This window comes from Tamandua tetradactyla, chromosome X, assembly GCF_023851605.1.
Source record: "Tamandua tetradactyla isolate mTamTet1 chromosome X, mTamTet1.pri, whole genome shotgun sequence".
Lineage (NCBI taxonomy): Eukaryota > Metazoa > Chordata > Mammalia > Pilosa > Myrmecophagidae > Tamandua > Tamandua tetradactyla.
Window position 1 is genome coordinate 2,303,402 of NC_135353.1, and position 24,339 is coordinate 2,327,740.

The following is a 24,339-nucleotide window of genomic DNA, read 5'->3' on the forward strand; positions in this document are numbered from 1 at the left end:
CCAAGGCCACACAGCTGGCAAGTGGCGAAGCCTGGATTCAAACCAGGCTCCTGAGAGTTTTGCTTTCCCGCTGGGCTGTGTTGTCTGTAAGGATGAGTGTGAGATGGTTTGGTCCTTGCCCCTCCAGGTCCAATGCTCTGCACACAGTAGGTATTCAGAAAGCCTCCCTTGTACTGCCGGGAAGACCCATAAGCCACAGCCGGTGGGGAGAGAGATGGAGCAGCAGGTACCGGCCAGTGCAGCACGACGTGCTAGAGTCAGCTCAGGAGGGGCCAGACAAGCTTTTCCATAAAGGGGGAGGAGGGTCCAGCCATCAGGCGCTGAGGCACAAGAGCCACGCGGGCAGGGAGCAGCCTGTGCGCATAGCCCGGCGCTGGGAGAAAAGCCTGTGCCGAGGAACCAGGAGTGGTTTGCTGTGTCCGCAACATGTGTTGTCGGGGATAGGTGGATGGCAGGGGCACTGGAGACAAACGTTGGTAATGGCCTGGTGGTCAGGGACCATAGATGCCGGGCAAAGGGGGTGGGACTTGATCTGGGGTAATAGGGAGCCACAAAAAGATTTTAAGCAGGGGAGGAATGAGGTAGGACGTGTATTCTAGAAATTCGCCCTCACGGCTGGGAGGAAGATGTATGAGAGGGGCAAGGCTGGGGGCAGGGAGATGGCTGTTGTGCTCTAGATGAAAGTGGATGCTTACCTACTACGGTGACAATCATTCTAAATTATTGATAGTGGTAGGTGTGGCATACTTAGTCTTACAACAAAAGCGAGCACTTACTGAGCATTATACCATGCTGGGGGCTTTACGTTGATTATTAATTTAATGATCCTGACAACCCAAGAAGGTGAGCTATCACCATCTCCCCTTCAGGGGCTGGTGACTTCCAGGCTGCCCAGGACCTTCAAATCTTGGTTCCACCAGTGCGTGTCTGTGTGATCTCAAGTAGGTTGCTAAACCTCTCTGAGCCTCAGTGTGCTCAGCTCCGAAATGGGTTTTGATGAAGATTCACCGAGCCCAAGGATGAGAAGCATAGGATCGGCACATAGTAGGTGTGCCCCAAGCCGTAGCTGCTTTTATTGTTTATATGATCATGTTTTCCAAACCCAGAATGCCAGAAGCATGTGGTCTGATCTCCCTTGAGACCTCGGCCCGGCGGCGTGCAGGTCTGCTGGTGGGCCCTGCTGGCTTCCCGATGGAAGGATCCTGCGGCTGCAGCCTGGCTGGTTGCTAAGACAGCCAGCAGCCAGGGTTTGGTTTTGTTATAATTAATCACACAGTTGCAAATGGTCAGAAGGGTCCTAGAATGGTGGATGGAGCTTCTGCCCATGTGGGGCCTGAATCACGCCTGTGCTGTGGAAAAAATGTCATTGCATGAAGAGCGATAATTAGCGAGCCATCTGCATACTACTTTTCTCTAGAAAAGCTCTGCCGACGTCTTTCAGCTGCACGGACGGTGCAAGAGGAGCGCGGGCAGCCATCTGGATTTAAGCTCCTTTCCTAAAGCATCTACCCATCTGGGGGGGCGGAGGGATGGCAACTCCCACCCATCCACCCTCCGTTGGGCCTGGAGGGCTTTACCCCTGGCATTCCGGCAGGGCATTCATGGCAGGGAGGAGCTGCAGAGGGCAAAATTGACTAGCAACTGCAGTTTTCTGGCTTCATGGTGAAATCGATGCAAGCCATTCCACAGCCTCTTAATTAACTGCTGGCTAACGAAGGCCTCTTTTTTCTTAAAGGCTCTGGTTTTTGAAACCTGTGAAGTCACCAGGAAATCACAATCAATAGTTCAACAATTTCCCTGTTGCTTCCAAGGCACTTCTTTAAAATGTTTACCACCACTACCATCACCTCCCCCCCCACACACACCCCAGCCCAAATTAAAATGGCTTAAGGATACAGTGAAGAGGAATAATCCAAATTCATTTCCTGAGGGCTCTCGTTCACCCCCTCTATGAGTGCTTTGGGCATTTACCAGTCCGCGCTCCTGTCAGCGTCCATCTCCTATGGTCAGAGAACTCAGGTCCCCAGGGTGGCAAAGGGGCCCTGGATCTCCCAGCATCTGCCTGCTCCAGGAGAAAGCACTCTCCCAGCCTCTGTCCCAGGCCTTGTCTCTCATCTTTCTATCAACTTTGACAGCCACGAGGGAGCCCCTGATTCCAGTGGTCGCCGAAAGGCCACTCTGGTGGCCTGATCAGAGGCCCGCCCCGTGGTGCTTGCGAAAAGCACTTTGGCCTCACTCCCAGCAGCGTTCACCTTCATTTAGGTCACGAGTGACTTGAAGAAAGAGCCGAAAGCTCTGGGCCCCTTCCTGGTGTGTGTGTGTGCGCGTGTGTGTGTGTATGTGTGTGTGTGTGTGTGTGTGTGTGTATACAATCCAGCAGCCCCCAGGAGGGTCCAGAAAGTGCCAGGAAAACAGAATCCCACTAACAGTCATTGAGCAGCCTCTCTGTGCCAGGCACTGTGTGAGGGGTGGGGAACCTGGTGGAGATCAAAACAGGCACTGATTGTGGCCCTTTCCACGTGGCACCCAGAAAGGTCACATCACTGCAAATGCAAGAGACAAAACAAAGCAGGAAGAGGAGAGAAAGCTCTGGAGCTGGTTGTGGGGTAGGGGGAGTGGGGTTGAAATGTTCAACAAGGTGGGCAAGTGACACTGGTTATCAAGACCGATGGAAAGGAGGGAGCACGCCCTGCAAATATCTGGGGCAAGTGCCTACCAGCAACGGGAACAGCCAGTGCAAAAGCCCCGTGGTAGAATGGGCCTGTGAATCTGAGGAAGAGTCAGGAGGTCTGTGTGGCTGGAGCAGATCGGGTGAGGGTGGGAGGGAGGGTGAGGCCAGTGAGGTGGTGGGGAACCCGCTGTGAAGCCAGGGACAGCAGAACTCTCTGCTGGAGTGGATGTGGGATGTGGGTGAAGGAGGAGTCAAGGAAGACTCTAGGGCGTTTAGATGTGAGCTGCCATTCAATGGCTGGAGCTGCCATTCACTGAGGTGGGCAGACCCTGGGAGAGGAGGGGGGCTCCCGGGAGCTCCATCAGGCCGCGCTGAGCTTCAGATGCCCGATGGCAGCGCCGGGGCGGCAGCTGGCGCTCCCACAGCCCTGCAGTGGTGATCTCGCAGCGGCTGCCACGCACCCGGCTGAAAGGAGGGTAAGTGGCAGGAGGGCTGCGTGGAGGTGCTGGGAACTGAGCCCCAATCTTTCAACCCCTCCACCAGCACTCTGCGCTGGAACGAATGGAATTTTAAAAGCATCCTGAATGCTGGGATAAACACCGTCTTCTCCGCGCAGCCTTGTTTAATCTGATCCCCTTCGCGCGCTCATGCACTGCAGGGGACACGGGGGCCCCGCGGTGACTCCCCCTCCCTGCGAGGCTCCCAGGGGCCTGGACTCCGCCGCAGCCTGGTCTGGGACGAAGAGCAACAACGGCTCCTGGGCGGCCGGCCCTCTCCAGAGCAGCCGGGACCCGGCCGGCCACGGCGGATTCTTTCCGGACAGCCCTGCTTGAGCGGCGCGCCCCCCGCCGCGGCCCGCTGGGCCAGATGCGCCCCGGCCCGGGGGCTGCGCAGAGGGAGCCCGGCCCTGGGACTCGCGCCCCGGCCCGCGCGCCGCTCCTCCGCCGAGGCCCCGGGGAAGCGCTCGGAGGTGGGACTCGGCGGGGTGCGCGCGGCGGGGCTGGGACCGGAGGCGTGGGCGCGGGGGGAGGAGGGGCCGAGCGGGCGGCGCGCCCACCCTTTTATACGCGGCCCGCGCTCAGCCGCACGTTCCCAGATGTGGCGCTGACGGTCGTTTTTCAGAGGTGCGGGCGCGAGCCGCGAGCGGGCTCTGGGACTGCGTGGAGCGCTGCTGCGGGCTGGCCGGACGCCGCGTCCCCGGGAAGCGCAGCGAGGAACGCCGTCCCGGCCTGGGGCGCTGCGGGCGGCGGAGGGCGGCGCGGGCAGGGCACGGACAGCCGGCGGGGCGCCGGTGTCCCCGCGGGAGCCGCAGGTGCGAGCCCCGGGATAACCTGCTTGGGAAGGGGCTGAGCGGGCCCGGGGCCACCGGGGAGGGGGGGCTGCGGCCAGCGCGGGGGCGGGGGAGCGGGGAGGGGCGCTCGGCGGGGCTGGAGCGGGGGCAGTTTATTCGGCGTCACCTGAGAGCCCTGGTCCCCGACGTCGCCATAGCCGGCCTGCTTGGCTGTCGGGGGCACGCGCGTGGTGTGTGTATGTGCGGGGGTGTGGCTGTCACTGCGGAGAATGGGAGGCTTTGGACAGGTGACTTTGCGACGACTTCTTGGAGCCTCCCCCCCTCACCCGGGACCGGTCCCTTCTTTCTTTCTCTTTCTCCCTTTCTCTGTGTCTCTCTTGCTCGTTCCCTGGTCGCTATCTCAGTCTCCGTCTATGCCCGTGTCTGGGTGCCTCTGGCGGTCCCTGGCCTTCTCTGGGCGCCCCTCTCCCTCTCGCTGTCGCGCTCTCCCGGTCTCTCGGTCTCCTGTCCCCGTTCTCAGACCCCGGGGCTTTGGTCTGTGCGGGACGTGCGCAGCTCTCGGGTGTCGCGTCCCGGCCGCGGACGGCTTCCACAGCGCGCGGGGCCCTCGGACTCCTTCGGCTCGGGCCAGGGACACCCGATCACTCCGCTGTCGACTTCGGTGTCTGCACGGGCCACCTGCCGCGGAGGGCCAGGCCGCCCCTTCGCTGCGGCGCCTGGGTAAGTGGCCGGGCCCTGGCGCCCCTCCCGCGGCTCCCCAACTGCCGGGCTTCGAGCGCACTGGAGAAGCGAGGCGGTCACAGCCAAGCCAGCCTGCCGCCGCTTTCCCCGCAAAGCACGGCCCCTTGGGCGCGGCCGCCGCCCGTCTGTCCAGGCCTGGAAGGTGACGTGAGGGGGAGGACTCGGGGCGGCGGGGGGAGCGAGCGGGACAGCGCGGCTTCCCCTTTAAGGCCGGCGCCGCTCGTCGCCGTGAGTGTGAGGGTGTGTGAGTGTGCGGCGTGCGTGTCTCCTCCTCCCGGAGTGACACAGCAGTGAGAAATGCCTATCAGTAACTTAAATCCCCGAAACCCCACCTTCCGGGCGCGCGGCGCGGCGCGGGGCGGTGGGGATGGAGGAGCAGATTGAGGCCGCCGCCGGCATGAACTTGGCCGCGAGCTGAAGCGGCGGGCGGGCGCGGGGGCCGCCGGCAGCCACCCCAGAGACAGCCGCGACCACTCGGGCACTGTCCCCGCCGCCGCCGGAGCTCCGCAGCGCGGTAAGGCTGAGCGCGGGCACGGGGGGCCGACTGGTGGGACTCGGCACTTGGGACCCCACGCGTCACGCTCTGAACCGCCGAGGAGCCGGGGCCCGGGGATTCCGCGAGCAGGGGGACCCCAAAGTTTGCTCGGAGCCCGCCGCTCACTTGGCACCGCACGCGGCGTCCCCCTCCGACCCAGCAGGCCCAGCTGAGCGCAGCCCGCATCCCCGCCGACCGCGGCCTCTGCCTGCTGCCCGCGCCCACCGCGCGTCCGGAATCGGGCGGGGGGAGCCACGTACCCGAGAGCGAAGGCGGAGGGGTGCCAGCACGCGGGGTCCCCGGGCTGCTGTGGGCTACCGGGGGGCTCACGTTCAGTCCCGTGGTCCCAGGGTTGCTCGCAGCCGGGGCACCACGGGCACCGGGGCACCACCGGCAACGTTGCCTCCGCGGCAGCTCCCCGAGACCAGGCGGGACGTCAGTGGGCGCTGGGCGCTGGAGCCGCGAGCGGGAGCGGGAAGTGTACGCGGGCGGAACCCGCTGGCTCGCGCCCCCTCCCCGGCCAACTTCTCCCCGCGACGGCGGCCCGGGCGGAGCTGGCGGCTTGAGGCAACCCGGGACCCGGGTCCCGCCCGCGCTCGCAGATCCCGGGCCTCGGCAGGGCGGCAGGGCACGGCGCCCGGGAGCGCGGCCCGGAGCACCCCCCCCCCCGCCCCCCGGAGCGCCGCAAGTACTTTTCGCCGCCAGTCGGCCGGGCCACGCGGGCCGAGTGGCCGGAAAGCCGGCGACGCCGCGGGACTGGGGTCGGTGATGAAGCGCAGCCCAAGCAGACACGGGTAGGATTAGCCTCCCCCGAAACCTCGGCCCCGAAGCCGTCGGAGCCCGAGCACCCCGACGAGCCTCGGGCGTGGGGTTTCGCTGCTCGCCGCGCTCTGGGTGGGGCTAAAGGGGCACCCAAGCGGGGACTGACGTGTGCGCGGGCGGGACACAGAGTGGTGGGGGGCTCGGAGAGAAGAATTCCCCTTACTGGGGTGGCTTGGCGTGGCTGTGCGACAGCAGCCCCGGGCGCCGTCCCCACGGCGGTGTGCGGACAGCAGCCCGAGGCCGGCTCCGGGACATCGCCTGCGCGGCCGGACGCGTTGAGTGGACAGAGGCGGCCGCGCTGGAACAAAGACGCTGAGTCTCCTGGAGCCCAAGCGATTTCCAAGGAGTTGGCCGGGGAGAGAGGCCGGGTCCTCAGGAGGGAGCCCGGCGGGTATTGCGCCGCCCCCACCGGACCCGGCCATCCTGTTGGGGGCCGCGGTGAGCCCGCGGGCGGCGTCGCGGTGCCCACGGGCCGGTCGGGGTCGGCGCGCACCCGCCGGGGCCGCCGCTCGGCGCTCCGGGAGGCTGCGCAGCTCCTTTTCTCCCCCACCCCCTCCCTTCTTGTCTTCATATCCCCCCTCCCTCCCGCCCCCGCCGCCGCCGCCAACAATCCGCTTTATAAAGAGCCCCTTTGTTTCCCAGGAGGCTGGAGAGAGGGAAGGGGAAAGGGACGCAGAAGCAGGGGGCGGGGGCGGCCGCCTCTAAGTGGCTCCGGGCCGCTCGGGACTGGTGGGCAAGTGGAGGCGATGGGGGAGGGAGCGGCGTTTCCGAGGACGCTCGCGGGAAGCCGGGTGAGGCGCGGGGAGACCCCGACCCCCGGCGGCCGCCGCGCGTCCCTAGCCCGCCCCCAGCCGATACCCCTGGGCCCCGGCAGCCCTGGGCGGCGCGCGCTCGGCGGGGTGGGCAGACGCGGCTCGGCCCTGCGCTGGGCGGCCGCGGGCGTAGGGGGCGCCCTCTCCTCGGTTTCGCTTTGCAGCCGGCGCCCCTCGCCGCGCGGGCTCTGGGCGGCTGCCGGGTCCGTGGGGAGGCTGAGACGGCAGAGGCTCCCGGGCTTTGGTCGCCCAAAGCTGCTCACGGCTCCCCGCGCCCCCCTGCCGCACCCACCTCCCAGGGCCTTACACCGGCCCCCTCCCCAACAGAGACTTCCGGAACCCCGGGCTGACACCGAGGCGTGTTGCAAAAAAAAAAAAAGATAAATAACCCTTTAGCCATCCTGCCGACCTTCGCACCTCGCCCCCGCCCTCTACGGTGATCCGCTTCTCTCGTCTTGAAGTTTGTTGGGAGAAGGAGTCTGACAATGAGAAAAATCGACAAGTATGGAGAAGTGGGTGCGGCCCCAAACTCGGGCTGGTGGGTCTGAGCGCAGATTCCTCTCGACCTCTTACCATCCCCGCGCCCCCCCCCTTTGCTATTTTATCTGGTGGCGACGTTTTATTTGGGCTTGTCCCATATCTTTCCCCTTCCACGCTCCCCTCCCCCCTCTGGAGATTAGGGCACTAGGTGATGGGCGTACATTGGTGCTCCGGTCCCTGGAAGAGAAGGTGACCGGTCAAACGCCCACATCCCCACCCTGGCCCCCATCCCAACTGAACCCAAAACCAGAAGAAAGTAATCAAAGGGAAACCCACGGGTTCCACCTTCTCCCCCCTCCCTCTGTGCTTCCCTTCCGGAGCAAGATCATTGGAAAATAAAGCTGCTGATGTGCGAGATGGAACATATGGCGCCTCCATGAGAGAAGCTGAATGGCCTTGAACCTGCCGGACAGACCAGCTGTGTGCTGCCAGCCCGAGCAGCTAATCAGTTTCTTCCCCTTAAAGGAACAGCCTCTTTTTTCTCCACCGCCGGTTTGCATATTAAATAGGATGTGCTCAGGAGGGGCGGAGTGAGGGGCTTCTTTACTGCTTTGTGCTTTGGTGATTCCCGGTGCCTCTCACCTGCTCTCAGGGCTGCCTGGGCCCCTCTGCCTCTGTGTCTCCTGTGTGTGTGTGTGTGTGTGTGTGTGTGAGAGAGAGAGAGAGAGAGAGAGAGAGGGAGAGAGAGGGAGAGGGAGGGAGGGAGGGAGAGAGAGAGAGAGAGAAAGAGAGAGAGAGAGAGAGAGAGAGAGAGAGAGAGAGAGAGAGAGAGAGAGAGAGAGAGAGAGAGAGAGAGAGAGAGAGAGAGAGAGAGAGGGAGAGAGAGAGAGAATGAGTTTCAACACTGATGGCACAATGCTTCTGAAAGTGGAACTTGGGAAGGGGGAAGCAGGGAAAGGGAAAGAAGGAGATGGAGCCGGGAGATTTTCCAGATGCCTGTGAGGAAACATTTCTTTTGTAAAAAAATAAAATCACACAAAGCATAGCAGCTCTTCCTTACCAGATCACCTTAAAAAAAATCATCCTCATCTGCTTGTGGCCATTTTCAGTGTGTTTAAGAGGAGGGCGAAGAAAACCAGTTTGGCACTGGAAGAAGAAAGGCCTTAGGAGACAGAAGGAAATTCCATGTTAGGAAATCATTAGCAAAGGGTGATTTCGACTGTTTTCCTGCCACTGACGCTGACAGTGACACAGATGTGTGGGTTGAGCCAGGAGCGTCACTGAATTTTTAAACTCCACCAGGAAATAGCCTGTTGCTGCTAGGGTGGGGGTGAGGAGGTGGGTGGGGAGGCTGCACATTCACTGAGGGAGATTTGAAAAGCTTGGCCAACACGCTTCCGATCACCCCCCACCCCTTTTAAGTTGACCACCTAAAGGCTTAAAATGCAGCTGTTAATAGATCATCCCTTGGAAACTTGATTACTGTTCACGATTATGAGATGGGCAGCGACTTATCTTAGACACGTGGTTCTTTGGACAATAATTGGACAACTCTCCCTTTTTAAGGGGACTTCCCATAGGCAATAGTACATCTTGGCTTTTATTTTAGATCTGATTTTTTTTCTGCAGCGATACAGCAGAGATCATTAGCCTCAGAACCGGAAACCTGTATTCCTGAAAACTCTCCCCACTCGTCCCACCCACTCCCCACAGCGAGATGATCTTTGAGTCTGAGTCCCCTCCAGCTTGAAAGTACTATGATTTGTGAATGAAGTTGTCATTTTCGGGGAAAGTGAAACATGAAGTTCAACCTTGTCATTGGAGAAAACAGCTAGATGTAAGGAAGCGGGCCTGGGAATTGGAGAGGTAGAGAGAAGAGGGAGGAGTAAACCAAAGGCAAAAGGCCAATCACAGCAGTACTGAAGTGGCAGGTTTTCCCTCTTGGGGTCTTTTGCCAGCTTGAGCTTCTAGCCCACAATCAGAGACTGCAGAAGCTGGGAGACGCCCCACAGGGCCTCGGGTTCATGACCCCTAATCCAGCCTTCTTGGGCCTGCCGGCTGTATTGCTTTCCAGATAACGGGGTCTTCAACTCTTTGACATCAGAATGGTTTATTTTCAAAGGGCTCATCTAAGATGCAGCACGTTTGCTGCTTGGCAGTTATTTAGCAAAGGTTTCCAGGACAAAAACGCCTTCCGCCTGTACCTGTGTGGACCACTGGGGTTCTGTGCTCTTTGCTCCTAGTACAGCTGGGTGTTTTTTTAAAAAACCGCATTTCCAACTTTGAGGAGGCAGCATCCATGCTAGATTCTGCCATTGTCCTGCCGGGTGTGAATGTTGATTTTTTTTTAACGGGGGTGGGGGTGCAAGGTGGGGGGTGACCGTGATGAAGAAGGAACTTTTATCATCTGAGCCCTTTGGCAGTTATCTTGCTGCCATCAATGCAGATACCCACATGGGGATGTAACAAAAACATCTCCTTATCCAAGTGGAGAAGGCCAAGTGTTTGGGGAAGCAGCCAGAACGCTGAGGGTGTGGCTAGACCAACCCCGATATCGCTGGGGAGGAGGCCAGCGGAGGCGGAACAGGACCCTCGGGTTGGGGCAGGGGGTGAGCCAGTTCCCTCCGCACCCCTCCTCTCCTGCACCAGTGGACACATGGCGGGAAGGAAGCTTCTCAAGGCCCAGCTGGACAGGGTCTGGGTTTGTTGACATTAAGCCCGTAGACATCTTCAGGACTCTGCGGAGGGGAACTTCATAAGAGCTGAATGAACATGAAGGGATATCATGGCAAACGCTGATGATCTGCTGTGGTCGTCGTTGTTATTTAATCTGTAGCTGTTTCCTAGGCAGGGGAAGGGGCGCCGTGGGTCAGGAAGTGTGAGGCCGTAGCTTTGATATGTCCTGCCCCCCAGCTGCTGAAGCCCAGGGGCGAAGGGGTTGGGTTTCCTTGACTTGCTTTCTTCTGTCTTCCCATTTGTGTCTCATCTCACAGATTGCCCTGGTTTCCTTGATCCCACCCTTTCTGGCCAGGTCCCCAGAGCTGTCAACTTTGCCACTGGGCTGCAGCACCCAGCCACCCAGACCAAAGGGGACCTGAGACAGGGCCTCAGGGGCTTGGGGCACAAGAAAGACAAAGGCCCTTTGAAAAGGCCACTGGAGAACTTTCCAGGCCCAGAGGGGTGGGTCCCCGGCCAGAGGGCCTCTCCTCCCGGCTTCAGGACTCCACACCGCGTTCTATCTGCATGTGGGGGGTCAGGGGACCTCCGTCCTGGGCCTCCCCTGGAGGAGCCACCCACACAACCCAGCCCTGCTCTGGCTGACCTCTGGCCCCCAGGAAGCCAGTGTCTCTACACAGCACCCCCAGCCCCCCACAGCCTGCTATTTACAAGCCACCCCCGTACTCCGGGCCCCGCTTCTTGCTCTGTCCAGGAAGTAGCCAGTAAGTGGGGTTGTTCAGAAGGCAGTTGTCCTACGGCCCGAAGAATGGTGCCTGGGAGCCCGCCTCCAGGAGGAAAAGGGAAAGGGGGGCCCAGCTTTCTGAGGGGACATGGTGAGGTGAGGACTGAGCCCAAAGGAGAAGGAACGCTGGTCTTCTGCCCCCGTGAAGCCCAGGAGAAGGTGCATTTATAATCGTGGTATGCTATGTCACCTGCGCTACTCTTAGCACATTGGACTTGGAGGTGGAAGTTTGGTAGAAGATCAGAGCTTGTAAGGTAAGAATGAGTTTGGGGTGCAGGCATTGGAGCCTCAGAAAGGAACATCTGTGCCCACCTGCCATGTGGGAGACCCGGTTCGATTCCCGGTCCATGCACCCCCCCACCCCCCCCCACCCCCCAAAAAAGAAAGGAGTGTCTTGGCTTGTTGTGCAGTTGCTGGCATGCAGCTGGGCAGGTAGTCCCTTGGAGGGCTCGGCCCTGTGGGTTCTGTTGGCTGTGGTGGGGGGGGTTGTCTGGGTTGTGCTTTTCATGTGATTTCAGCATTAATATCTGCCGCCACAAGTCCCAGCGCTGACCTCAGAGTTGCCAACGTCATGTGCTCTGGCGTGCGTGCTTCCGAGACCGGCAGCAGCAGCAGAGAGGGGCACAGTGTTTCTGAGCTGCTTGTCTGTTGAGGATTAATTTAACCTCTAATTACTACATTCTCTCTGCCGTCTGCTGCATGAACGTGTTGTAACAGAAGCTCAAGGAAGCATGCCGTTTTATTTAGCTGCCACTCTAAAATTCATTTTGGGGCTATAGAGTTAAGTCTGACACGCTTGCTGTTAAAAGCGTTTGAATGAAGCTGGACAGTCTGATTGTTGGAAGGGAGCCCCCAGGGATGGGGTCGGAGAGCAGTGTGGTGGGAGTCGCAGCCATAGCCCTCCAACGGAGCCCTGGGAATATCAGACAGTGTTGCTGTACTCATCCTGCCGGGACAGCCTGCCTCCTGGCCCGGGCGCTGCCTCTGCAGCAGGACCAGTCCCCTCTACCGGGGGGCTGGGGGGCCTTGGGCAGGCTGTCCCTGCCTGCTAAGGGGGCTGGCGGGTCTCCTCCCCTAGCAGAGGCTGGGGGGTCAGTGTCAAGTTGGAGCCCCTGGGCCAGCCACTACAGCCGTGACATCACAAAATAACCTGATGGGGACCCACCTAGGGGCTACCCGCCCACACACCTGGCCTGCCTACCCCAAATGGGTCAGTCCTTTGGCAGTCCCACAACCCTCTCTCATCCCCACATCAAAACAGCCTGGGAAAGCCAGCTGGTCTCCTGAACCCCAAAATGATTGCGGACTCTCTAGAACAGGGGCCTTTTGTCCTCAGGGGCTCACGGACTGTCCCTCAGGCCCTTTGGCCCGCGCTCTTTCCTGGCCGCCTCAGGGGAGGAGCGTGAGCTCTGCTTGAGCCCCAGAGTCCCCACTTGTCAGGGAGGGATGTGGGAAGGCCAGGCATGCCCAACTTAGGGCATCAGGGGACCATCCCAAAGGGACGGCTGGAGCACACAGTCTCTCTTTAGTGTCAGCGGTCCCCGCAGGGTTCCATCCTATTCATTTTTGTCTGAGAAATTTAACAAAAGCAAATCGCTCAAAGAGGCACCCAGGTCCAACCCTGAAAATGTGAAAAGGCTGCATGTGACAAAGCCAAGAGGACTCCTGAATCACAGATGGGGAAACTGAGGCTAAGAGACAGCAGATGCTTGTCCAAGGTCACAGATGAGCGTGAAGACATGGCCTTGGCCAGGCTCTCGGTCTGCCCCCTTACAATGGTGTCTTTCCTGCAAACCCAAGCCCACCATCATATGAACCCAGCCCCCACAAAAGCTCAGGTCCTCCAAGTCCCTTTTGGAAGGAACTTATTGCTAGGAGCTTGGGCTTCCCTCTCTTTTTTTTCCTGACGTCCCATGATTCTCTGAGCAGCAAGTTCAGTTTTAAGTGGCTTAAGATATTTCGAGGGAATAAATAATAATTATTCTTTTTGAGATTACCAGAGACTCAAAAACGTGGGGGTTTTATCTTTGAAGGGTGTATGTGGGGGGTATGACTGTTGTGATAAATAGCAGTTGTCTAGAAGTCTAGAGGAAGACAGAATTGCTACCTGTTTATGTAGGATTCGGGAAGGGGAAAATGGGCAGTTCGTGTGGAGATCCCTTAAGTCAATGCCCCTCATCTTGCACACAAGGAGACTGGGGCTGTAGGGACAAAATCACCCCGGCCTAGGGGTCCCAGCTCTCAGCCCACAGGCTACGGGTGGGGCTTGTAGTCAGCTGACCCCATCCTTCCCTCAACCATTCAAGAGTTGATCTCAGCACTAATAGAAACTATTTAATTATGTGAAACTTGTACCAAATCAATGCCTAATTTAAAATAAAACAGATTTTTTTCAGAGTTCCCATATGGCATCCTATTATTAACACCTTGCGCTAATGGGGTCCAGTTGTTACAATTCATGAAAGAACATGTTTGTAATTGTCCCTTTAACCACAGTACATAGTTTACAGTATGTTTGGGTTGTACAGCCCTGTGGGTTTTTAAAATTTTTATTCTAGTAACATATACACAACCTAAAACGTCCCCCATTTAAACCACATTCAAATAGGTAGTTCAGTTCTGTTAATTACATTCACAATGATTTTTTTAATAATGGAGGGTAAGTCCTTGGGGGACTATTATTTGAAAATTATTTGAAGTTATTTTATTTTAAACTGATGGGCTGTTTTAGGTTTGACTTCGTACTGTCTAATTTTCATTCTGAGCAAAAATTGCAACCATGCCACCCTTATTTTTGTAAGGAGTTAACTGTTTGTCTTATTTAAAGGAAGCTTTTACTTTCTCAACTCTTTGCACCCACAACATTGAGTGTTTTTTGTTTTTAATCACATGAAAGTGCTGGGGTGCTTATAATTTATGAACATTTGGGGATCATTTCTCTTGGTTCCACTTCTTGTTTAGCGCCCGGCCAGCCCCTTCTCCCAGATGGACTGCAGCCTCCCTGTGTGACATTGGGCAAGTCCCTTCCGCTCTCTGGGCCTCGCTGTGTTAGATTGTTGCAGGTGTGGTGTGATTTGACCAGTGGGGTATGCCCTTCCTATAGGCAACATCTAGTGATTTTCTGAAGGACGTAGGAAGACATGTTCAGATTGGGTGAATTCTGTTGATATGTCTCAAGTTTACTTATTCTAGCTTCTCGTATCTCCACTCTGCTATTGAGCCTACACAGTGAGCTATCTTGTTTCTGTTACCATATTATTTCTATAATTTCCATTTGGTTCTTTCTGATAACTTTTGTTTCTTTGTTGAGATCTTCTGATTTTCAAATTTGTTTCAAGATAATTTGTCATTGCTTGTGAAGCATTTTTAGGATGATTGCTTTCAGTTTCTTGTCAGGTAATTCCGATATCTGAATCATCTTGGCACTAACACCTGTTGATTATCTTTGCTCATTCATATTGTGATTTTCCTGGTTCTTGGTATGAGGAGCATTTTTTAATTGTGTGCTAGTCATTTTTTTCTAGAAGCTGAAAATCTTTTTTTTAATATTTTTATTGTAAACCATGAATAGACATACAAACATTCTTGACATGGTCATGATCAGTGGCTCACAGTATCATCATGCAGTCGTGTATTCATCACCATGATCATCTCTTTGAACATTTTCATCTCTCCAGCAAAAGAAAGAAAAAAGAAAAAATTCATACATGCCATACCCCTTACCCCTCCCTTTCACTGGCCACTAATATTTCCATCTACTCAATTGATTTTAGACTTTGTTCCCCCCTTTTTTTTTTTTTTTTTTTTTTTTTTTTTTTTTTTTTTTTTTAAGAAAGAGGGAGGAAGGGAAGGAAAGACAGAGAGAAGGAAGGAAGGATGGAAGGAAGGAAGGGAGGAAGAAAGGGAAACATCTTTAAACATTTTCTTGTTTTATTGTATTTTGTTTTTGTTTTGTTTTTGTTTTTTACATGGGCTGGGGCCGGGAATCGAACCGAGGTCCTCCGGCATGGCAGGCAAGCACTTTGCCCACTGAGCCACCGCGGCCCGCCCCTTGTTTATTTCTTTATCCACATTTTTTGCTCATCTGTCCATACCGTGGGTAAAAGGTGTGTGCTAGGCATGTTGCACACTGTAGCATGAGCCTTTGGATGGCATTGGGCCTGATGTCTTCGCAGGCAGTCCCCTGCTGGAGTGTAGTGTGGGGACCAGGTGAGGACCTAGGATCGCTTTCCTTGCTGGGCCTCCCTGACTGAAACAGGTGGGGAGGAGCCCAGCTCTCCCCTGGGCTCTGCCGGCACCTTCCTGGGGAAAGTGAGGCACTAACCCACGCTGCTATGCGGCCTCTGTGTGGGGTTCAGCTCAGCTACCTGTTAGGCCGTGCTGGGGAGGGTGACACGGAGGGCTGCTCAGCACTGCCTTTTGGCTGTAAGGCAGGGGTGTGTGTGTCCAATACCTGCTGGGCACCCCTGACACCAGGGCAGGGGATGGGGGAAGCAGAAAGTCAAGCAGCCCTAGTGCCCACCGCCTCTTTGCCCCTCACTGCTGCCGGGTGGGGTGGACGCTGGGTTTCCCTCTGGATCCAGCTGCTACCAGCTGGGGAGGGGACCAAAGTACAGAGCATCCCTGCCTCACTCCGCCTTATTGGGTCTCGTGGCAGCCAGGTGGGGGATGTTTTGGCTCCCCCCTGGTTTTTGCTAACAACACTGGTTGTTGGGGAAAGTGGAGTGTAGACCAGCCCAGATTCCCACTGCTTTGCTGGGCCTCACTGTGGCCAGGTGGGGCTGGAAGTTCAGCTCCCCGTTGGACCTGGCTGGCCCAGGGGGTGGAAGTGGGGAAGTCCAATGCTGATGAGGGTGGCACCTCAGCTGGCCTCTGCCCCTTGCTGACCCTACCCTGGTGAGGGAATGGGGGTGCCATCTGCCTCCGCCGGGCAGGGGAAGGGAGGTCAGTCCCCCCACCCCCGGCTCTGCTAACTCTACCAGCAGGGCTAGCAGAGCGTCCCTGGCCAGTTCCACCAGGCAATGGATGGAAGGTTACCTCCCTATGTGCCCCCTACCCTTGGCACCTCTGGCCAAGGGGACCCAGCATGCTTCCATCTGCTTCTACCTGCTTCCACGGGGCTGTGGGCCGGGCCGAGGTGGCCTCACCGCTTCCACTCCAGCAGTCCGAACCACTGGGGGTGTCGGCTGCAACAAGCTGTGCATTTGCAAAGGATTTTCTGTTCTCCTTGGCTGCCCTGCTCCCAGGCAAGGGGAGCAGGCTTTTCTTGGTACTTTTCTCTTGCCTGTGCCTGTCGGCCATTGCACGTTGGAAGCTTCTGCAGTGCCCCGCCTGCGATAGATGGAGGGCGAGATGGAAAACCAGGGAAGTCACTGCGTGTTGTTCCTCAGATCTCAAGTTTCCTGGGTTCCATACAAGCTTGGTGTTACCCTGTCTAGAACCATTAAAAAGTTCATTGGTATTTTTCTTTGGGGATGTTGGGTAGGGAGTGCATTTTACATTTTTAAATTAAGTTACAAGAAAATGACATCTTTATGATGTTTTCATCCTATTTCAGAGCAAAGGGTGTCTTCCCATTGGTTCACGGCTGGACCTAGCACTTCCTTCATAAAGGTTTTGTACGTTTCTTGTTGTATTTATCCCTAAGGATGCTATTTTCTTCGCTGCCTCTATAAGTGGGGTTTTCACACCTCTTGTGTTTGTCCTCGACCTGGTTGTCATTTGGGTGTATAAGGTAAGCCAGTGACTTGCCAATCTGTGTCTGCAGCCTGTCACCTGGTCTGTAACAGTGCCTCTCCCATCCCCTGGCCAGCCCCCTCAGTCCTGCAGCTGGCCAAGGGAAAAGCCCCACTGCACCTGCTCCCTGCCCCCTGCCAGCTCCACCAGAAACTGGGGTGGGGGGGCGGTATTTCTGGCTCCTCCTTTTGTACCCCTCACCAGCTCACTGATCATTCAACCCCAATAACTCTCCTGCACTTTAGAAGCTGTGGTCAGGAAATCTCAGTGATAGAAAGAATCATAAAACCATCTAGCTCAAGCACTCTTCCAGTGCCTAAACTCTCTGTGCATTGTCCCCTTGCCGGTTTGAAAGGATGTATGTACCTTAGACAAACCATGTTTTAATCTTAATCCCTTTTTGTAAAGGCAGCCATTTCTTCTATTCCCTATTCAGTATTGTATGTTGGAAACTGTAATTAGAACATCTCCCTGGAGGTGTGATTCAATCAAGTGTGGTTGTTAAGCTGGATTAGGTGATGCTATGTCTCCACCCATTCTAGGTAGGTCTTGATTACTGGAATCCTATAGAAGAGGAAACATTTTGGAGAAAGTGGGAGATTCTGAGAGGGTAGACAATGCCACAGTATCAGGAAGCAGAGAGTCCACCAGCCAGCGACTTTTGGAGATGAAGTAGGAAAATGCTTCCCGGGAGCTGGAGAGGAAGTAGCAGGTGACGCTGTGCTCACCCCGTGCCCTTCCAACCAATAAAGAAACTGTGTTCACCATGTGCCCTTCCACTTGAGAGAGAAACCCTGAACTTCATCGGCCTTCTTGAACCAATGAACTAAGGTACCTTTCCCTGGATGCCTTAGATTGGACATTTCTATAGACTTGCTTTAATTGGGACATTTCCATGGTCTAAAAACTGTTAACTTGCAATTATTAAATTCCCCTTTGCAAAAGCCATTCCATTTCTGGTATATTGCATTCTGGCACCCCCTATTCAATGGTTCTCTGGCCTGTGGTTGGACATTTGTTTTTGGAGATGGGAGGCCCACTCCCTTATGAGGCAGCCCATTCCATTTCTGGCTGTTTCCAATTCTGGCATAGTTTTCCAGGTATGTATCCCTCAAATCCATCCCCTCCTTTCTAAAATTCCCACCCTGCACTTGTTCAGCCACCAACCTGCCCTCTTTGTCCCCTGGCCTGGGCTGTTGCTTCAGTTCATAAGGGACCTTCCCCGTGTCCAAAAGAAGTAACATCTTTTCTGAAGGAGCTGAAGGCTTGCAGCCTTGTAGCATAATTATTTCTCAAAGGTTCATTCCTTTTGGGAAGGGACTTAGATCCATTTTTGCACTTTCCACTCTTGCCTTCTTTCCTTGTGGCAGTCCCTTTCACCCAGCAGGGTTCATCTCAGATGTTACTTCTTCTGGAAGGATCTCTCCAGTCTCCTTAATGAGAGTTCATTCCACGAAATTTTCCCGACGTTCTGTGGCCGGTGCTGGGCCGAGCACTGAGTGTGAGCTGCGGGGCACGCCTGCTCCCAGGGAAGGGGGCTCGCAACTCAATGCTCGCTTGGCCACCCATGTGTTTGAGCCAAGCCAGGGTCAGAGGGGTGCTTTGGTGAGACTGCCCTGCTTGCAGTGTGGAGTGCGAATGAGAAGGCAGCACCGAGAGGCAGGGGACATCACCTGGGAGGGGACTGAGGCCGGGGGTAAGGTGACCAGGATCAACCAGGGCAGTGGAGGGAGGCAGAGTCAACAGGCTGCCATTGGCTCAAAGTCAGGGGTGTGGGCTAGAACCTGGGCCAGGAAAACAGCTGTTAACTCAGACTCTGCGGCAGCAGGTGACAAGCGAGCAGGCCTGTGGGGGCTCTTAGGGGCTGTCGTGAGGGAACATTCATTTTGTAAAGCTCTGGCAGTGGCTGAGCGGTGGGGGGGGGGGCCTCTGGAAGGGGCCATCGCATTTTTCAGATGCATGTGCTCTAAAAGGAGGTGCATCCGAAAGTGAAATGATGTGGTGCAGCAGTTGTCACATGCTGGTGTCACAGGAGCAAGGTGACGGCCTAAGAAACCAAAATCACCGGGACCTCAGTGGACACATGTGTGAGCAGAGGCAGCTCCCCGTGTCCATGGACGGAGCTCCTCCCCTTCCCCTAGGCTGTGGGCGGCACCGAGAGCCTGGGAACCTGCAGTGCTGAGCAAGAAAGCCCCACCTCCTCGGCTGCCCTAGTGCTGGAACATTCCATCCGCCCATGTGACTTCTGAATGGCTCGACTTCCCCTCGCCTTGCGAAGAGGTAGAAATGGAAGCATGTAGCACGAGGCGTGCTGTGGCCACTCAGCCCCTCACCCGGAAAGCTAAGGAAGCACAAGACCATGAGAGTGACGAGCGAGTATTTCAGTGCATGATAGAACATGTCAATTCTCTGCAGGTACTGCACACATGCTCCTGTGCTCTGGGGTTCAGACATGTCACTGACGGTTCTTGAATTTGGGCTGCTGGTGTGATTGTTTTACACCTTTATTGAGGTATAATTGACATTCAGTAAACTGCCCAGATTGAAAATATACAATTGAGTAAGTTTTAATCCACATGTATCCACGGGGCAGTGAGCACTTTCCAGGGATTTGTATGAATAGAAGCATGGAACAGGCATTCTTTTTTGCCTGGCTTCTTTCACGCTGTGCAATGAGTCCAAGATCCGTCCCCATTGTTGCACGTGCCAAATGCTCCTTCCTCTTCATGGTTAAGCCTCATTCTGTTGCATGAATTCTGCCACAGCTGATTTACCCATTCACCCAGTGATGGGCATTTCCAGTTTTCAGTGACTACTAATACAGCTGCTCTCTACATTAGGTGTTTGGGACTTTGTGTGGACGTAGGCTCCCAATCCTCTTGGTAAGTGCCCAGCGGTGGAAAGACTGGATCCTTTGGTAGTTGTATGGTTAACTTTTTAAAGAAATGGCCAAACTTCTTTTCGAAGTACCTGTATAATATTACATTCTCAGGCTGGTGTGATCTTTTACAAATGCACGGCTCTGATGTGTGCACCCTGCACTCAGGTGTTTACAAAGTGGATGGATGATGGATGGATGGATGGATGGATGAAGGAATTTGGCACATGTAGCAAAGTGTTGGAGTTGGGGGAATGGAGGGGTTTGTATTATTTTTGTAGCTCTCTTGTGGGTTTGAAAGAATTTCAAACTCTAAAAAAATAAAAAAACAAATCTGCAGCTCCCCATGGAGTTGGCAGAGGTCACTGGTTTTGCACACATGTTCTGCAGCAAATCAGACAAAGTACCGTTTGGCCTGGTTCCGGGGCAGGATTATCTAATGAGATTGGGAGGGGAGGTAAGTGGCGATGTCAAGTGGGACACAGAGGCACGCTGGGACCAGGTGGGTGTCAGCAGCTAACCTGGCCCCTGCGGAGGGACAGCTGAGGGCTGTGGGGAGCTGAGGGAAAGGAGGGGCAGCCCGGGCCTTCGGAGCCTTTCCCCTGGGCTGCTGCTGGGGCCGTTGGGGCTCCCTGCAGAATGAATGGGCAGTTTTTCTGGGCCCTGGCGCCCACCCGTGCAGCCGTGTTGTTACCTGGGTGTGGGAAGCCCTGTGTCTCTGATCCTTCCCAAGGGCCCCTCCTGCGGACCCCCAAAGCACCTGAAGGGTAAAGTCCATCGTTATTGCCTCCATTTTCAGAAGACAGAAAAATAGGCACAGAAAGGTAAAAATCCTTGCACCCTGTCACATGACCATTGAGTGGCAGAGCTGGGAACAGTAAAAAGGAATATTAATCTTATACCATGGTATCTTCTTACTGCCCAAGCACAACCAGGAGACTTAGGTCCCAGTGAGTTGCTGTACCTCTGTGGACATCATTTTCTCCTCTGTGAAATGTTGATAATAATAACAATACCTTCCTCCTTGTGGTGATGTGAGGACTCAATGATGCAATGCCTGTGTGGCATCCTGGCACTGCTTTAGCACTTAGTATGCGTTAGCTAGAATTGTTGTTAGGGAGAGAGCTTACAAACCAAGAGACCATTAGAAACATCAGGTGGATGTCAGAGAAGAGAAAATGTGCCTTGTGGTGCTGGTGAATTTCATTGGCTGTCTATTGGTTCTCCCATCTATAAGACAGCTTTGTCTATATTCTAATATTAAAGCCTGGATTAATATTCTCAGTCTCTGATAATTACTTCCATTTTAGTTATATTGCAAAAGGACCTGTTTTCAAATAAAAAAAAAAAATCTTTCCTTTCTTTACCTTAAAATGTAGTATTTTTATGTACTAATTACTAGGTACTTTACAAGCTAATTTTTACCTGTAAGACTCCAATGCATTTTTTCCCCAATTATGTTGCAAGGAAACAGCCAAAAGTTTACTGATTATGCAACCCTGCTAGTGTGACTTGATTCCAAATGTTGGCTTAGATGATGTTTTTGACCACGTAAGGGGATGTTGATGTCTGCCAGTGAAAATGCTGTATACTAGACTTGCTTTGTGGAGTGGCATTTGGTTGCATGAGCTGTTTTCAAACGCTTCTCTGCTAGCTTGCCCCCCCGCCTGTAAGCCTCTTGCATATGCCGCTTTCCACCTGGTAGATGTGGTAACAAGCGATGGAGAAAGGAAATACTGCGTAGAGAGTTAAGTGAGAGAGTTAAGAACGCTGGATCCTGACAGAGACTGGACAAGCTCTTGGTGGGAATGCTACAAAGGTGCTCTAGCAGGGTGGACATGCCACTAAATTCCTGTTGATCTTGAGGGGCTCTGTGGAGAGCTTAGGTGGCCTGCGAGCGCTTTGGCTGGCCCTTACCCCTGCTGGGGTTCGGTTTCTCTTGCACTGTATCAGTTGTCAGACGCTGCCTCTCCTGTTACTGTTACATTGCGTGGGCTAAACCTTTTGATTTAATTTTCAAACCAGACTTTGCTGGCCTGAAAATTCATAAGGATGGGCCCGTCCCCTTCATTTCCCTTTAGGGTATCATAGAAGGACTTGGCCTCTTCTCATGTGATGCCAAGAGTCTACCAGAAGTTTCCTAACAATCCTGCACACAAAAGAACCCTGCACTCCCCACACCCTGTGTGAGATGTGGATCTCGTGATTTACCCAAATTTTTAGCAGGTGCTGGTGCAGCTGCAGCCCCAGCTTCGCAGGTCCCTGCTCTTTTTTTAACACGCTTTACTGCCCGCGCCTTCACACAACAGCAGCCACTCTGGGAACCGCCATGGGGAAGGGCTAACTGCAGCCCATTTGTCTGACTTGTTATTATTTTGAAACTTCATTCATTGCATAATACTTATGGCTGGTTACCTGGCAGCAGGTGCACAGGCCAGCCACCTGGGCCATCAGCTTGCTCAGCCCAGTGCTTACTATCTGCAGAAGGCTTTGAAGGTAGATATACCAGACACCTGGGCATTACCTGAAGGTGACAGGGAGTTAGAGATGTGGACCGCTGCTGCCATGGTGGGGTCTTCTTTCTGGAAGCCAGGGTGGTAAAATTAACATCCTAAAGTACTGCAAGCCACTTGCCTCACGCATTTCTCCGTCTGGCCTGGTGGTGTGGGGGTCTGTTCCTGTGGCAGTTTTGAAATGTTCCTGTCAAAATGTACCTGTTTTCCAAAATGTCTTTTTAAAGTGTCAGCTTCACATTTAGGACTGGGGAGAAAAATGAACATTTCATAAAGTAAGTCTGAGAAATTGGCTCCCCTGATTGAGCTGGGGCAGTGTGTGGGTGCTGGGTGGCTGGGGGAGCCCAAGCCTGGGAATGGCGGGTGCCCTCCCCTCCTGCCCTTGGCCCTGATGGGGCAGGGGCGCCCAGGACCTCTCAGGGCCGGGCTCCACCTTGCATGGATTTTCATCCCATCATTTCCACATGACAGAGAGGGACTGTTCCTCTTGCTTGGTGGCATATCTGACGCCCACGTGCATGTCTTTGGAATTGCCCTCTCTGTCACCCAACCACATCTGCACCCAAGTTGGTAACCCTTGAATGCTGCCACCCTTTCTAGAGCCATCCTTCACTCGGTCGTTCCTGCTAAGGGACCTTCCTTGGGACTTCTTCTGGGTGCAGGGACTCACGTTCCAGTGGGAGGGGGGACCTGGAGAGGAGAGCTGCAGTGTCGCACCCCACCCGGCCACTGTCACCATGGTACCCACATTCCCATGGTGTCAGACTGGGCACCTGAGGGCACTGCTCAGGTGCCGAAACTGGTGCACAGAGATGTGGGGTCATTTCCTCAAGGCCACGCTGCTAGACAGTGGCACAGCTAAGAGTAAAATGCAGGCCCTTGGGTGCCAAAATCCATGATTTAGCCACTCAGTGACTGCCTCTCAGAGAGGCTACAAGGGGCTGCCTCTGATAATGCCATTCCCCCCCCCCCGCCCCACCCCCCACGTTTATCAGCACTGGCATCCCTGCCCCCAGCTTCCAAGCTGAGACTCTGGGTTTTCCAGAGCCTAGTAGAGTGTTGCTACCCACCCCCCCTCCACATACACACTGGTCTGATCTCAAGATCAACCTGCAAACCTACCCACTGCAACCCTTTGTTTCCCCTGGCTCCCTCCATTGCTTGCTGGCTGCCAGCTGTCCGGAGCTGTCAGAGTCCCAGCAGCAGAAGGTACACTCAAGGAAGGGAAAGGAAAGGTGGGTAGAATCCATTTTTTTAACCGGTCTGTTTGCTTTGCACATCACATCATTACTAGTCGAATTTGGAGAATAGAAATTCAGTAATCAAAAATCCTATGATCCACTTTCTCAACATGAAGATGTCAGAACAGGCATTCCCCAGAAACCCCTATAGAGTGGGGGAAACATTAAAGGAGAAGGAGGAGGTATAACAGAGAAAATGGGATTTAACAAACAAGTCTGGCTGCTGAATCGCTATTTTAATATTCCTTCTAGCCTCTAGTGTTTTGGAGCAGCTAGAAGGAAAAATCTGAGATGATGGAATGGTAGCCCATGACAAACTCTGCAATCTGCTCTGTAACTTGAAAATTATTGCTTTTTTCTTTCTTTTCTTTGTATATATATTTTACAATTGAAACATTTTTTTAAATCTTACATTCTAGACCTGTGTTAAAAATCAAGTGTTTGAAAGTGCCCCACAGAATGTTCTAGAACTACAATAGCGTTAGTCTTACTGCATTGCCCCTCACCTGGCAGGCTCCCACTGGTGGACTTTGCCTCAAGCCTTTATGGAGCTGTGAACACTTACTTCCCCTACTAACTTGATTTCATGGCCACTTTTCATACTCCGTCTCTCCTAACTGGGCCTTATGAGTCCCTGGAAAAGTTCTAGGACATTGTTAGAAAAGGTCACTAGGCAGGTAGGTGAGAGAAAAGCAGGCGATGAATTCTCTGTAGCGTGAAATTGGGGCCCCAAAAGATCTCGATGGGCTCAGGATCTTCTTGGGAGATTTAGCAGGGATAAATGGCGGGTCTCTCCTTTGGGTTCTGAAACCATCTGCCCAAGTGTTGGGGGCGGGGGGCAACTTATTTGATGGGGAACTTGGTATGACTCAGGCAGCTGCCGCCAGTGCAAGTCTTCAGTTCACATCAAGTGGGGACCCCAGGGGAGTGCAGGAGGAGGGTGAGGAGGAGGCTCAAAGCTGTAGGCAGGCAGCCAGCACCCTACCCAAGTGGGACTTGAACCCTGGACTCCTGCTTCCAATTTCTCAGGCCCTGTTGGCAATGCAGTCTGCTGCACACTGAAGACCAAGCTCGGGACTGGTTTCATTTGGCTTCGTCTGAGTATATTGGCAAATGCTTGAGAATTGGACATTTTAATGGAAAGCAGAGAACCAATTGA

At 54.7% G+C, this 24,339-nt stretch overlaps 1 protein-coding gene and 1 long non-coding RNA gene across 8 annotated transcripts in view; one reads left to right on the forward strand and one right to left on the reverse strand.

Annotated features, from left to right (window-relative positions):
- Nucleotides 1-1,126: 1,126 nt before the first annotated feature.
- LOC143671229 (uncharacterized) lies at nt 1,127-4,179 on the reverse strand. 2 transcript variants are annotated; one of them, XR_013169509.1, is made up of 3 exons: nt 4,129-4,179; nt 1,578-1,752; nt 1,127-1,349 (listed from the first exon to the last, which is right to left on the reverse strand). It is a non-coding gene; the product is annotated as an uncharacterized LOC143671229 (long non-coding RNA). The 2 variants fall into 2 exon arrangements; XR_013169510.1 differs by lacking the exon at nt 4,129-4,179 and adding an exon at nt 1,972-2,062.
- Nucleotides 4,180-4,952: 773 nt separating this feature from the next.
- Nucleotides 4,953-24,339, forward strand: part of MAMLD1 (mastermind like domain containing 1) — a 68,598-nt gene continuing 49,211 nt past the window's right edge. For 4 of the 6 annotated variants that reach the window (XM_077146252.1, XM_077146256.1, XM_077146254.1 and 1 more), the window contains exon 1: nt 4,953-5,217. The gene's annotated coding sequence lies outside the window, so the exon portion shown is untranslated. Of the gene's footprint in view, nt 5,218-5,952; nt 6,033-24,339 lie in introns of those variants that run through there. The other 2 variants (XM_077146253.1, XM_077146257.1) reach the window with 1 other exon arrangement.